General features: G+C 45.3%; 1 protein-coding gene across 3 annotated transcripts in view; it reads left to right on the top strand.

The window, feature by feature from the left end:
- Positions 1–12,532, top strand: part of NXN (nucleoredoxin) — a 140,790-nt gene that overhangs the window by 38,930 nt on the left and 89,328 nt on the right. The gene's annotated exons all lie outside the window — the stretch shown is intronic.

Genomic DNA, 12,532 nt, shown 5'->3' with positions numbered 1-12,532 from the left:
CCGAATACCTTTTACATGATTGTGACTACATTGTGTCTTGGGCCCAGCAGCACCCGGAATGAGATACTAAGTTATCTTGCCTTTTGGAACTTTTGAGGATTTGGAAACAAGTGAATTTTAAGTCCTCCTGGGAGAGTCAAGTTGCAAATATTGAAGTTGGTGGGAAGGGGCTCTTACAAATGGTCGTGAAGATTGAGACTGAGCAGTTTAAAGAGGGGGCTTGGCTGCTTCATCTCTAATTTCCTTTGTGATCTTGGACAATTAAAATCAATGGAAAGAATATTTTTACTAAGCACTGACACAGCATTTCTGTGTCTTAGTTTCCTTATCTTTGAAAGAGGGAGTTAGTTGGACTGAATAATTCTAAGTTCTCTCCAGTTCTAAAATTGTATGTGAATATCAAGTGGTTATGTGGATTCAGATGCAGTTGAGGGATGTGTAGACTTCCTAAGAAAAACCAATGTACTGGGCTTCCCTGGTGGCGCAGTGGTTGAGTTCTCCTGCCGATGCAGGGGACACGGGTTCGTGCCCCGGTCCGGGAAGATCCACGGCTGGGCCCGTGAGCCATGGCTGCTGAGCCTGCACTTCCGGAGCCTGTGCTCCACAACGGGAGAGGCCACAACGGTGAGAGGCCCGCGTACTGCAAAAAAAAAAAAAAAAAAAAGAGAAAAACCAATGTACTGGTTGACTCAAAATAACTAATCCATAAAAAGAATCGTAGAACAAGGATAGTTAATGTGTTGGATACTACTACTACTGATAATAGCCACATTTAATGAACACTTACTATGTGCAAGACATTGGTTTAATTTTTACATGTATTTATACATTTAATCTACCTAACAACCATATGAGGGAAGTACTATTATTAGACCCATTTTATCGATGCAGAAACTGAGATGCAAGGAGTTAGGTAACTTTCATAAGCTCACAAACTGGTGGGAGTTCCCTGGTGGTCCAGTGGTTAGGACTAGGCGCTTTCAGTGCAGAGGGCCTGGGTTCACCCTGTTTGGGCAACTAAGATCCCACAAGCCGCGCGGCCTGGCCAAAAATTAAAAAAAGAAAAGATCACAAATTGGTAAGTGATGCAGCTGGGATTCAAATCCAAACAGGCTCAGACAGGCTGACTCCAAACCCAAGCTCTTCACCATTATACCCTGCTGCCACTGTAATTCATTCATTATGACTGTGTCCATAAGACCCCCGGAGAGATTTACCAGCCCTCAGGTAACTTCCAGGAGCTTTGGGGCCTCTTCCATGGCAGTGGGAGGACATGGCAGGAGGTTGTTCTGAATTCCTTGTCTTATGGATGGATGGCAGGCAGGGAGAGACAACAGACCACTCAGTGTGGTACCCAGAAGAGACCTAAGAAAGTAGACCATAGATCCATATCTTCTGTTGTACCTTCCCAAGCTTCAGTTCATCCCTTATGCTGAGGCACTAATCTTTCTCAAATGCCACTTTCACTCAGTGACTCACTTGAGCAGTAGTTCCCAGTTGCCTGCTGGGCCCATCCCTTAGCGCCAGGCGCTGTTCCTCCCCTGCCCAAGTTCAGTTTTAATCTTCACTAAGCACCAGAGCATCCCCCCGCAAGCAAGCCTGTCTCCTCACAGACCCCACACCCCTGCTCATTCCCCATCCCCTCTCTTTGCGCTGGTTGTTCCTCCTGCCTGGAATGTCTTCCCTTCTACACTCTGCCTGTCCAAACCCAATTATGCCCTCCACAAAGCCTTTTCCAACTCTCGGATAGTCCCTTCTTAGAACCTTGGTGTTATTTTCTCATCAGCAGTTGGGCACTTACTTATGTTAATTTGTAATTTTCGTTTTGCTTTCCAAACTGTACTAGAAGCACTTGGAAGGAAGGAAACAGGACTGAAAATGTAGATTGGTCTGTTTATATTCATGTGGGACTCCAACCAGTTCTAAATTGGTTTCTGGAACTTTCAATTTCCCTTATTAAGGATAGGTAGGCCCACAAATCAGCCCATCAACCTCCAGACCTAAGTTCTAGCAAAGCTGTTTAGGGGAAAGGAAGATGAGCCCCGTTTCACGTAGCCGGTAATAAACTCATGAAATTCATTACCCTAAGAAGGAAAATATGTGGAAAATTATAAATCATTAATGACAGTCACCTGTTTCTACTAAGAGACGCTAGGGTAACTGTCATTCTTTGGGACTTCTTTGATTATAGAATTCTTGAGTGTACTGAACCAGGTATATGATAAATTTCATCTTGCCTGCCAACATTGACTAGCTGTAGCTTTGTGAACTGAGTGTTAAGAAGGATTCTGAGGCTTTGTCTGATTGCTCTGTCTGTCAAGGGCTCTGCAGAGTCATGAAATGCTCTCTACCTTCCCGGAACTCTGACTCCTTCCAAATAGAAACAGAAGAAAGGAGCTGGCAAAGCATATACCCTGGAGCCCCTCATCAGAGTGTATATAGGATGCAAGATCTTGCTTCCCCCTCCCACTTTGGTCTATTTTAAGTCAGAAATAGCTAGAGGATATCCGAGAGCTCTGTTCAGAATGTCAGGAGTCAGAAGTGAAGTGCCTCTTACTTCCTTATAACAGCAGGTGACTTATGCAAAGCCAGCCACAGAGCACTTCCAACTCACTCAGCCGCTCAGCCGGGGGGTCAGCCAGCCCACGTATTGCCCAGTGATGGTGTGGCAAATGGGGACCTCTCAGAAGCCTCTTCCTAGATGGGTCCTTGCTGCCGGCTCCCACCAGAACTCACAGAGGGCAGAGGTCACCTCTTTGTGGCCCTGGCCCTGGGGAAACTAACTCTAGAGATACCTTTAAAATGCATATTTTTTTAGAAGGGGCTCAGGCCTTGACCTGCGGCGGCCTGATTGGATAGTTAACACTTCAGCTGAGGAGCTGTTAGTACCAAAAACTGCCGCAGAGTTTTGTTTTGCTCAAGGCCTATGATTTTCAAACCGGAGCCTGCGTCAGAATCACCTGGAGGGCTTGTTAAACTACAGGTTGCTGGGCCCGATCCCAGAGTTTCTGACTAGTTAGGTCTAGGGTAGGGCCCCCCAATCTGCACTGCTTCATAGTTCTCAGGTGATACTGCCGATGCTGCTGGCCCAGGGATCACACTTTAAGAACCGCTACTCAAGGTAAAACTTTGCAACACTGGTAGCTAGATAGGGAGGCAGACTTTTTTTTAAAATTAATTAATTGTTTATTTATTTTTGACTGCGTCTGGTCTTAGTTGTGGCATGCGGGCTCTTCGTTGTGGTACGTGGACTTCTCTCTAGTTGTGGCACACGGGCTCCAGAGCGCGCAGGGTCATTAGTTGGGGCGCACGGGCTCAGTAGCCCCGCGGCATGTGGGATCTTAGTTCCCTGACCAGGGATTGAACTGGCGTCCACCTGCATTAGAAGGCAGATTCTTTTTTTTTTTTTTTTGGCGGTACGCGGACCTCTCACCGCTGCGGCCTCTCGCGCTGCGGAGCACAGGCCCCAGACGCGCGGGCTCAGCAGCCATGACCCACGGGCCCAGCCGCTCCGCGGCATGTGGGATCTTCCCGGACCGGGGCACGAACCCGTGTCCCCCACATCGGCAGACGGACTTTCAACCTCTGCGCCTCCAGGGAAGGCCCCGGAAGGCAGATTCTTAACCACTGGACCACCAGGGAAGTCCCGAGGCAGACTTTTTAGATGATCTTTGCCTTACCTTCTTTTTCCTGGGTTTCTAAATAGGTAAAAATATTTTTTAAATTATGCACTATATGCTTATGGTCCAAAATAAATCAAACAGTATACATAGGCTTATAATAAAAAGCGATCTTTCTCTGTTTCTTCCCAAGAGTTACCACTTTTAAGTGTTGTGGTTTTTTCTTTCTTTAAATTCTGGTAATTATATCCATACCTCTAAATTAACTTTTTATGATTTGAGAATGTTGGTATCGTCCTACTCTTAGTTCCCCGACCAGGAATTGAAGCCAGGCCGTTGGCAGTGAAAGCGGTGAGTCCTAACCACTGGACCGCCAGGGAATTCCCTTGAATTTCCCCTTTTATCTCGGAGAGTCCGCCTTTCCTGGGATTTTGCAGTCCTCCTCCAATTTGGACAGGTTATTCTCTGAGTCTGCTGTACAGCTGTCATTCTGGAACTTTACTTAGTTGGATTTCCAGTTGGATTTTATTTTAACCCCAGTCACTGATTGGGTCCAAGCTTCTTTTTTCCTTTGTAGCCCAGATACCAATTACGAGTGTTACCAAGGAGATCTTAAAGCGCAAAATGCATTTTTGAGAGCAGAGCTTTAAAATTTAGTGTGAGTTCAACACAGGTTAAGTGTAAATGAGAATCAGCTGTCTTTGGATTAAACACTACAGTTTTTTTAAAAGAAGATTAAAAACGGAAGTAAAACAAGGATTCCACATACTGGCCCCTTTCAGAGCAGCCCGGCAGTTTTGCAATCCTGACTTAAATCTCCTCTGGTTGGGTCAGCCTGGAATCAGGGCTGTCTCCAGGGGTTGAGGGGTGCATGGTATGGTGGGAGATAGTAGATTAAGATTTGACCCAAGCCCTCAGCTGAAATCTTGCCTTTGGCCCCTGTTAGCTAGTTGATCTCCCTTATAATATAGACAATAAGCTCAGACTTCCTGGAATATTGGGGAGGTTAAATAAACTGAAGGATAGGAAAGCACACCAGAAAACTGAGATGTTCTGTATGCACAGGTTTTCGCCATGAAGTTGTGATTAGATGTTGGATCTTGGTGCAGGAGCGAAACCCTGCAAAGGCTGAAAGTGAGAGAAGATTGAATTAGAGTTTAATGCACAATCAAATTAGATACATTTAATAATATGAACCAATGTTTACTGCAGGAGTCACCAAGTCAAATGCCAGTAGGGGCCTGGCAGGTGAAATGGGATGAATTGGGCCATGTTAGGTACCCAAAATGGGTGGGGCACAGCTCATCCAAGGGTTCAGATGGCAACACCTCCAGCTGATGTTGCCCTGCAGGAATGAGGTCTTCTGTTTTTCCAAGCTTAAAGTCTGGATTTTTACGTGAAACCAGCTAAGTTTTACATGCTATTAGCCAGTTTAAATTTTTTCTTAACATTGGGCAAGCTAAACAAAGCACATATGCAGTTCATCAATTTAAGGCCTCTGCTTTACTGCATGGGGATTAAATGTAAATTGCAGGCATAACAAGTATTCGGAATACCGCATTTAGACAGCTGATTGTAGTGTTTGTCTTCTGCTAGTTTCGTGATATCTGTATGAGTTTACAATATTCCCCGATACCTTTTTTCAAGGGAATTAAGAATAATGTAGAGGGCTTCCCTGGTGGGACAGTGGTTAAGAATCTGTCTGCCAATGCAGGGGACATGGGTTCGAGCCCTGGTCCGGGAAGATCCCACATGCCGTGGAGTAACTAAGCCCGTGCGCCACAACTACTGAGCCTGTGCTCTAGAGCCTGCGAGCCACAACTACTGAAGCCTGTGCGCCTAGAGCCCGTGCTCTGCAAACAAGAGAAGCCATGCAATGAGAAGCCCACGCACGGCAATGAAGAGAGTAGCCCCTGCTCACCACAACTAGAGAAAGCCCCTGCACAGCAGCGAAGACCCAACATAGCCAAAAATAAATAAAATTAAAAAGAATAACGTAGAGCTGGACATGGTCAGAAAGGAGTCGTTTAGAACCCAGTGGGAAACTTCCCTCTAGGTTAATATTCATCTAATAATCTGCACTTTGGGGGCGTCTTGGTTTGACCACTTACCAGTTCACCTCATCCAGCCTTCAGGTCTCTATCTTGTCCACAGGATTCCATGGAGAAAATCTCATCGAATGCTTTCCTTATGAAGTCAGATATGCCAGGCATACCCACCTTTTCCCATATTGCCACTTTTACTTTTGAAGTAAAATAGGAAGTTAGATGTCACTTTTTAAAGTGGCGCTGAGCCATTAAGATCCCCACTTCTGCACTCTGTACCTTTGGATAGCACTTTATTTGCAGGACGTCTTCATCTGCGTCCTCGTTAGTTCCTTACAACAATCCTGTGAAATAAATAATGCGTCCAGATTTTTGGCCACGGTCTGCTTCAAGCTTACAGGCTGTGGTTTTCCTTTATCTCTGAGTATCCTCTCCTCTCTTTTTTAATTACCACCAGCTCAGCTTCTCAGAGGAGTTGCCTTTGTTAACACAAGCCTCGCCAGCTGGTGAGATTCTAGGTAGAAGGAACATTAAGTGCAGACTTGAGTAATCGAAGGACAGCTGATGAGGAGGTGGGCAGGGCTATCTCTAGGCGATATTTTGAAATTAGCTTCACCCCTCTAACTTCCAGCCTGTCTCCAAAAAGTACCTCCCTCTGTTCTCTGCCCCCAGGAGCCCAGTGCCCTCTGACTGGTGTGCAAAACTTCCCACATAAGTAGCCCTGCCCCTGCCCTTCCGCCAGATCAGCCCAAACTCTCCGGCTTCCTTTTGTTACTTTTACGTCCTGTTCCTGTAACCCCTTCTGGCTCTCCATCATATCACCCATTCATCTTCGGCAGGACGGCGGAGGCGGGGTGAGGCTATTATAAACAGTTTTCCTGGCTGCACTGGGTGGGAAGACGGATAAATGTATTTAACAGCAGATGCTTTTGTTACCTAGAACCATGTTCTACAAATCCTGAGAAATGTGGGATGCTGTTGTTAATAAAGAGAGGAGGGTGGGGTGGGGTGACCACACAGACAGTAATACTATTCAATGTAGATTTAGAATTTGAAGATCTAACACTGCCCTGGTTTTTCGAGAGCTTTAAGCGATCCCAGAGGTTCCTGACAGGTAGTAATTTGTAATTTTGCTGAGATACAGATTTGACTTGTAACTCTTAACTAATTAAAACTTTGTGAAAAATGGCTCTTTGAAAAGAATATCAGCTGCTCATACGGATGATGTTAGGAAAGAAAAAGCAAAGATGTCCAAAGAAGGGATAGGTCTTAGCCAGGAAAAAAAAGGAGTTTTGGATAAATGAAAAACTAGAATGATAAATTGTGCTGTACTGGGACTAGGTCCACTGCCTACTGTACTTCATAGAGAAATAAGGAAGATTTTCTCAGGGGCCTGAGCCAAGACAACATTTTTTCTGGTGAGATCGTTTTGGTGAAGGTTGAAAAGGGGGTTAACTTGCAGTGGGAGGTGAGACATTTGGAAGAAAAAAAAAAAGGCAAGGAAAAGCCAGAAGCCTCTACAACCTTTTCTGTATTTATGGGTTTGGGGATTTATGAAGCTGTCTGGATGTTCTCTGGAATGTCAGGGCTCTGTTGGACCCCTCTCCTTGGATGTGTTCCGGCAGGTGCTACAAGGACAGCTGTCAAGGGCATTGTGAAGGAAATTCCTGCATTTGGTTCCTGGGAGGCTTGATTCTTTGACGTTTAAGTTTCCGTCTCTTTTCTTCTCCATTTTTCCGCGTGCGCGTGCATGTGTGTGTATGTGTGTGTGTGTGTGTCTTAGTAGCCAGAGGCAATCAGTGTTGAGCTGAAAACTGAAAGAAACAGGTTTATGGTTGGTTAGTCCTTGCTCCTGAAGAGCTGGCTGCTCCCAGAGCCCTGGGGCAAACTTCAAAGCCTGCAGTTCCTCTGCCTTCCCAGCTCCGCTTTAGAATCTCCTCCCACTACCACACCCCTCACCTCCCATCCTCTGATTGTCCCAAATTGCCACCTAGACCTGTCTCCCAGCTCTATAAAACTCTAGCTCCTGCCTTATGGGCTGTCTTTTCTAGTGATGGGAGTTTAGCAGATTGAAGGTAATTGACATTTCAAGGGTGAATGAGGCTTGGTCTCTAAATGTTTAAATTTTAAAATTAAATGATGCTTTATGGTTGCTGGGAGGTGGTTGCTGGGGGAGCGGGGGGTGGGGGCGGTCTGGGTATGGTGGGATGGGTGTGCTGGTGTTTAATGGGCACAGAGTTTCAGTTTGGGAAGGTGAAAAAGTTGTGGAGATGGATGGTGGTGACGGTTGCAGAGCAATGTGGAAGTACTTGATGCCACAGAATTGTACACGGTAAAATGGTGAATTTGATGGTATGTATACCTCACCAGGATAAGAAAAAGAATTTAAAAAATCAAATGAGGCTTTCACAAAGACTATTATGTAAGTAATAGGAGATTTTTTTTTTTTTTTTAGTAATAGGAGATCTTTAAGAAAATTCGGAAAGTACAGAGAAGCACAAGAAAACAGGAACCATAAATCTCTCTATGGCTAACATTTTTGCCTTTTACTGGATTTGTATATCTTTCCAACCTTTTTTCTGTGTAAATATAATTTTTATACAGAAGTGAAACAAAACTGTACATATTGCTTTGTAGTTTTCACTTACTATGTCATGAATATGCCATGTCATCAAATATTCATCAGCATATCATCAGTTTGAACAGTTGCTTGATATTCCATCATTCCTGATCCCCAGATAAGGCCCCCTTCCCAGTATCATATTGTTGCAGGAAGGGGGACCCCTTCCAGAGCCTGAGCGTGGGCTCTTGTCTAACACTCGGAAATGAATTGTCTGAGGAGACACACATGCTGACAAAGCAAAAATCTTGTTGGGAAGGGGCAACTGGGCAGAGAGCAGTAGGATAAGGGAACCCAGGAGAGCTGCTCTGCCATGTGGCTCGCAGTCTCAGGTTTTATGGTGATGGGATTAGTTTCCAGATTGTCTCTGGCCAGTCATCTTGCTTGGCCCATATCTGGTCTGACTCAGCATCCTTCCTGGTGGCGTGCGCATCTCTCAGCCAAGTTGGATTCCAGTGAGGAGGGTTCTGGGAGGTTGTTAGGGCATATTATAGGCTGGCATTTCCTCCCTCCTTTTGGCCCCTCCAGGATTTTCCTCGCGAATTTAGTTTTCGGTGGCAGCACCGTGTTCCTTACTGGGACCTCTTGTTGCAAGATAACCTGTGCAAGTGCCCGGCCAAGGTGGGCGATTTCGGTCACCGGTTCCCTAACAGTATGCACTCTCACTGTAACCTAGGTATTTACTTTGTATCGCTTTTCAGAGTTTATAATATATGTTTTGGAGATTATTTGATGTCTGTCTCCTTACAAGAGTATAAACTCTTATTCAACTGACCATTTTATCCCCAGTGCCTGGCTTGTAGTAGGTCTGCAAACTAAAAGTGAATACATTGTTGGACTTTTCATTTTATGATTTTTGCTCATGGATTATACATAAAAGTATAATTCCTTCACTTACAGATAAAACTTTGAACAAATCCATAATTATTTCCTTATGAAAAATTCCTATAATTTGAATAGGTTAAGTGTTTCTAATATAGTAATATATGCTCTGTGTGGAGTTTCAGAAAACATAGAAAAGAATAGAAAAAAAATAAAGCTCACCACAGTCCTTTTTCTGGGCTCTGGAATTGTTTAAGTAGCATGATCATTGTCTGTTCCTAACAGGTTTGGAATTGCCTGTGAACCTGTCTGAGCCCAGTGCCGTTTTGGCCAGGTGGTAATTTGACAAGAGTGTGTAGATATTCTGTGATTATTACTATATTCAAGTTTTTTACTTCTTTAGTGAGTTTTGGTCTTTTATGTTTTCCTCCCAGAGTATTTCATCCAAATGAGCTTTCTTTTTTTTGGTGGGATGAATTGGGAGATTGGGACTGACATATATACACTAATATGTATAAAATGGATAACTAATAAAAACCTGCTGTATAAAAAAATAAATAAAAATTCAAAAAAATTTCAAAAACTAATAGCTCTATATCCAGAATATAGATGTAAGTTCTCATTAAAAAAAAATTGAATTTTTGAATTTTATTTATTTTTTTATACAGCAGATTCTTATTCGTTATCCATTTTATGCATATTAATGTATATATGTTGGTCCCAGTCTCCCCAAATGAGCTTTTAATTGGTGGAATTCTGAGGAGATATTTTGTTTGTTTGTTTGTTTTTAAATATTTATTTATTTATTTTGGCGTTCCTGTCTTAGTTGCGGCATGCGGGCTCTTCACTGCCGCATGTTTAGTTGCGGTATGCGGGCTTCTTAATTACAGCATACATGTGGGATCTAGTTCCCTGACCAGGGATCGAACCCGGGCCCCTTGCACTGGGAGCACGGAGTCTTACCCAGCGGACCACCAGGGAAGTCCCCTGAGGAGATATTTTGTAAGCAAAGTTCTCACCCGTACCAATCTGGGAAGAAATAACTAGCATTGCAGTCATCAGGTAAAACAAAGGACTCCAGTGATGAAGAAACCCCATTTCTGGGAGAGGGGCAGCAAAGGGCAGAGATGTATTAAGCACACTCTATACAGGAAGCTGAGAATCTCTTGGAATGAGTTGCCAGACAGTGTTTCAAAATTTTCTGTTGTGTGCAGGAATGGCCAGGAGCTTTGTCTCCTTAATGACCCTGGCCTGATTGAGGGTCTCTTTAAGACTGAATAGCTGTAACCATTCACCAGGTAAAGTCAGTTTGTCCTTCAGGAACATTATCGAGCTACTGGCCAGCCTCACTCACTCATCTGGAAGTGATGATAATTAGTGCTTACCTAGTTCTTGTGAGGATTAAATGAGATGGTGCCTGTAAAAGGGTTAGTGCTTACTAATATGAGATGTTTGCAGCTAACTGCAGGTTAAAGAGAAGTGATAGCAGGTGGCTGTAGGAGGGGCATTCCAGACGGCAGAAGTGCCTGAGTGGTGGGCGAAGGGCTCAGCGTGGTGTGTTCCGTGGCGGCAAAGGGTACGCCATTTGTGGCAGTTATAGTGATGCCAGATGGGAGCAGGAAAGGCAGGTCAGGGCTGGATTGTGAAGGCCAAAGAGCTTGTGCTTGTTCCTAATAGCAATTGGGAGCCATTGAGAGTTTTCAAGCAGAGACATGGTATGACCACAGTTATGGCTTAGAAAGATTGACCACAAGAGAGAGACTCAAGGCTGGGTCTCTCTCTTGGACCACCTTAGTAGGTGGTCGTGGTTTGTAAGGTGAGAAACAGAGAAGAGCTGAGCTGGTGGGATAGTGTGGTAAGGAAGGTAAAACAGGAGAAATCTGGAGGAATTTGGGAACGGAGTGGATATCAGGGTTTTTGTTTGTTTCTTTGGCCACGCCGCACAGCTTGTGGGGTTTTTCGTTCCCCGACCAGGCATCGAACCCAGGCCTTTGGCAGTGAGAGTATGGAGTCCTAACCAGTAGACTGCCAGGGAAGTCCCGGATATCACAGTTGCAGAGAGGAGTAGGGAGGAGGTGAGCATAGCTCAGGCCGTGGGAAGTCACACACAGCGCCTTGTAAGAACTGAGACTTCTTCCATCTCTCTTGCTCTTAGCCCCCAAATTAACCCCCTCCCCATCCCTTGAGCTAACTAGGTCTTATGTTAAGCTCTTGCTTTGGGAATGTACCCCTTTGATTTTATTTGTTGCCCTATCCCATTTCTGACTAATGATTCTTACACTTGGAATCTACATCCATGAATACAGGGTTAACCCGTTTCTCTTTACCAACATGGTCGCAGGGACCCGTTAAAGTGGGTTTATGAGAATTAAGTCCTTTGCCCAGCACACTACCACAGGTTTGAAGCAGGAGCTGAGTTGATAATGATGTCATCAGCCTATATAAGAAATACAGAGGAGGGCTTCCCTGGTGGCCAGCGGTTAAGAATCTGCTTGCCAATGCAGGGGACACCAGTTCGAGCCCTGGTCCGGGAAGATCCCACATGCCACGGAGCAACTAAGCCCGGGCGCCACAACTACTGAGCCTGCTCTCTAGAGTCCGCGAGCCTCAACTACTGAAGCCCACACGCCTAGAGCCCATGCTCCGCGACAAGAGAAGCCACTGCGATGAGAAGCCCGCGCACCGCAATGAAGAGTAGCTCCCGCTTGCAACTAGAGAAAGACCGCGCACAGCAACGAAGGCCCAACGCAGCCAAAAATAAATAAATAAATTTATTTAAAAAAAAAAAAAAGAAATACAGAGGAAGAAGCAGGTTTGGGGAAAGCAGTGACCTCAGTTTAGACCTGTTGAGTTTGAGGCTCACTTGGGATAACCAGATGGAGGCAGCAGGCAGGTAGAACCCGAAGGGAGGCCAGGTGAGGAACGAATGAGCAGTCGCTGGCACTCCAGGCATGGTCTGCCTTGTGCAAGCAGATGAGCTCATCTTTGGGGCAGGCGGGGGCACGGAGGCGAGGGCAGGAGGAAGCCAAGGGTGGAAACAACAGCCCTGGCATTTAGGGGCAGGCAGAGGGGCTGGTGTAGGAGACCAAGAAAGACATCCCGTCAAAACGGCCACAAGAGGCAAGTGAAGAGTTTCAAGGAGGAGTTGGAGAGCAGTGGTTTCAGATGGCAGAGGGGACTGAAAACCTGACAGTGCATTTGCCATTAGAAGTCATCAGTGACCTCCCTGAGAGCCAATCCTGTAGAGTTCCCAGGGCACCTACAAGGAGCCAAGGAGTGAGCCGGGGTGAGAAAGAGGCAGTGGTGAGTCAAGTCAAGAAGCTTGGTGCTGAGCAAGAGAAAGCGGTTGCTTGAGGATAAACAGCTAGTTTTTTGGGTGACAAAGCCCTGACTCTATTGGTAGCTTGAGGAGAAGAAGAGGGAGC

This window comes from Tursiops truncatus, chromosome 20, assembly GCF_011762595.2.
Source record: "Tursiops truncatus isolate mTurTru1 chromosome 20, mTurTru1.mat.Y, whole genome shotgun sequence".
Lineage (NCBI taxonomy): Eukaryota > Metazoa > Chordata > Mammalia > Artiodactyla > Delphinidae > Tursiops > Tursiops truncatus.
Note: the sequence above shows the minus strand (reverse complement) of the source record. Positions and strands in the feature narration are given on the sequence as shown.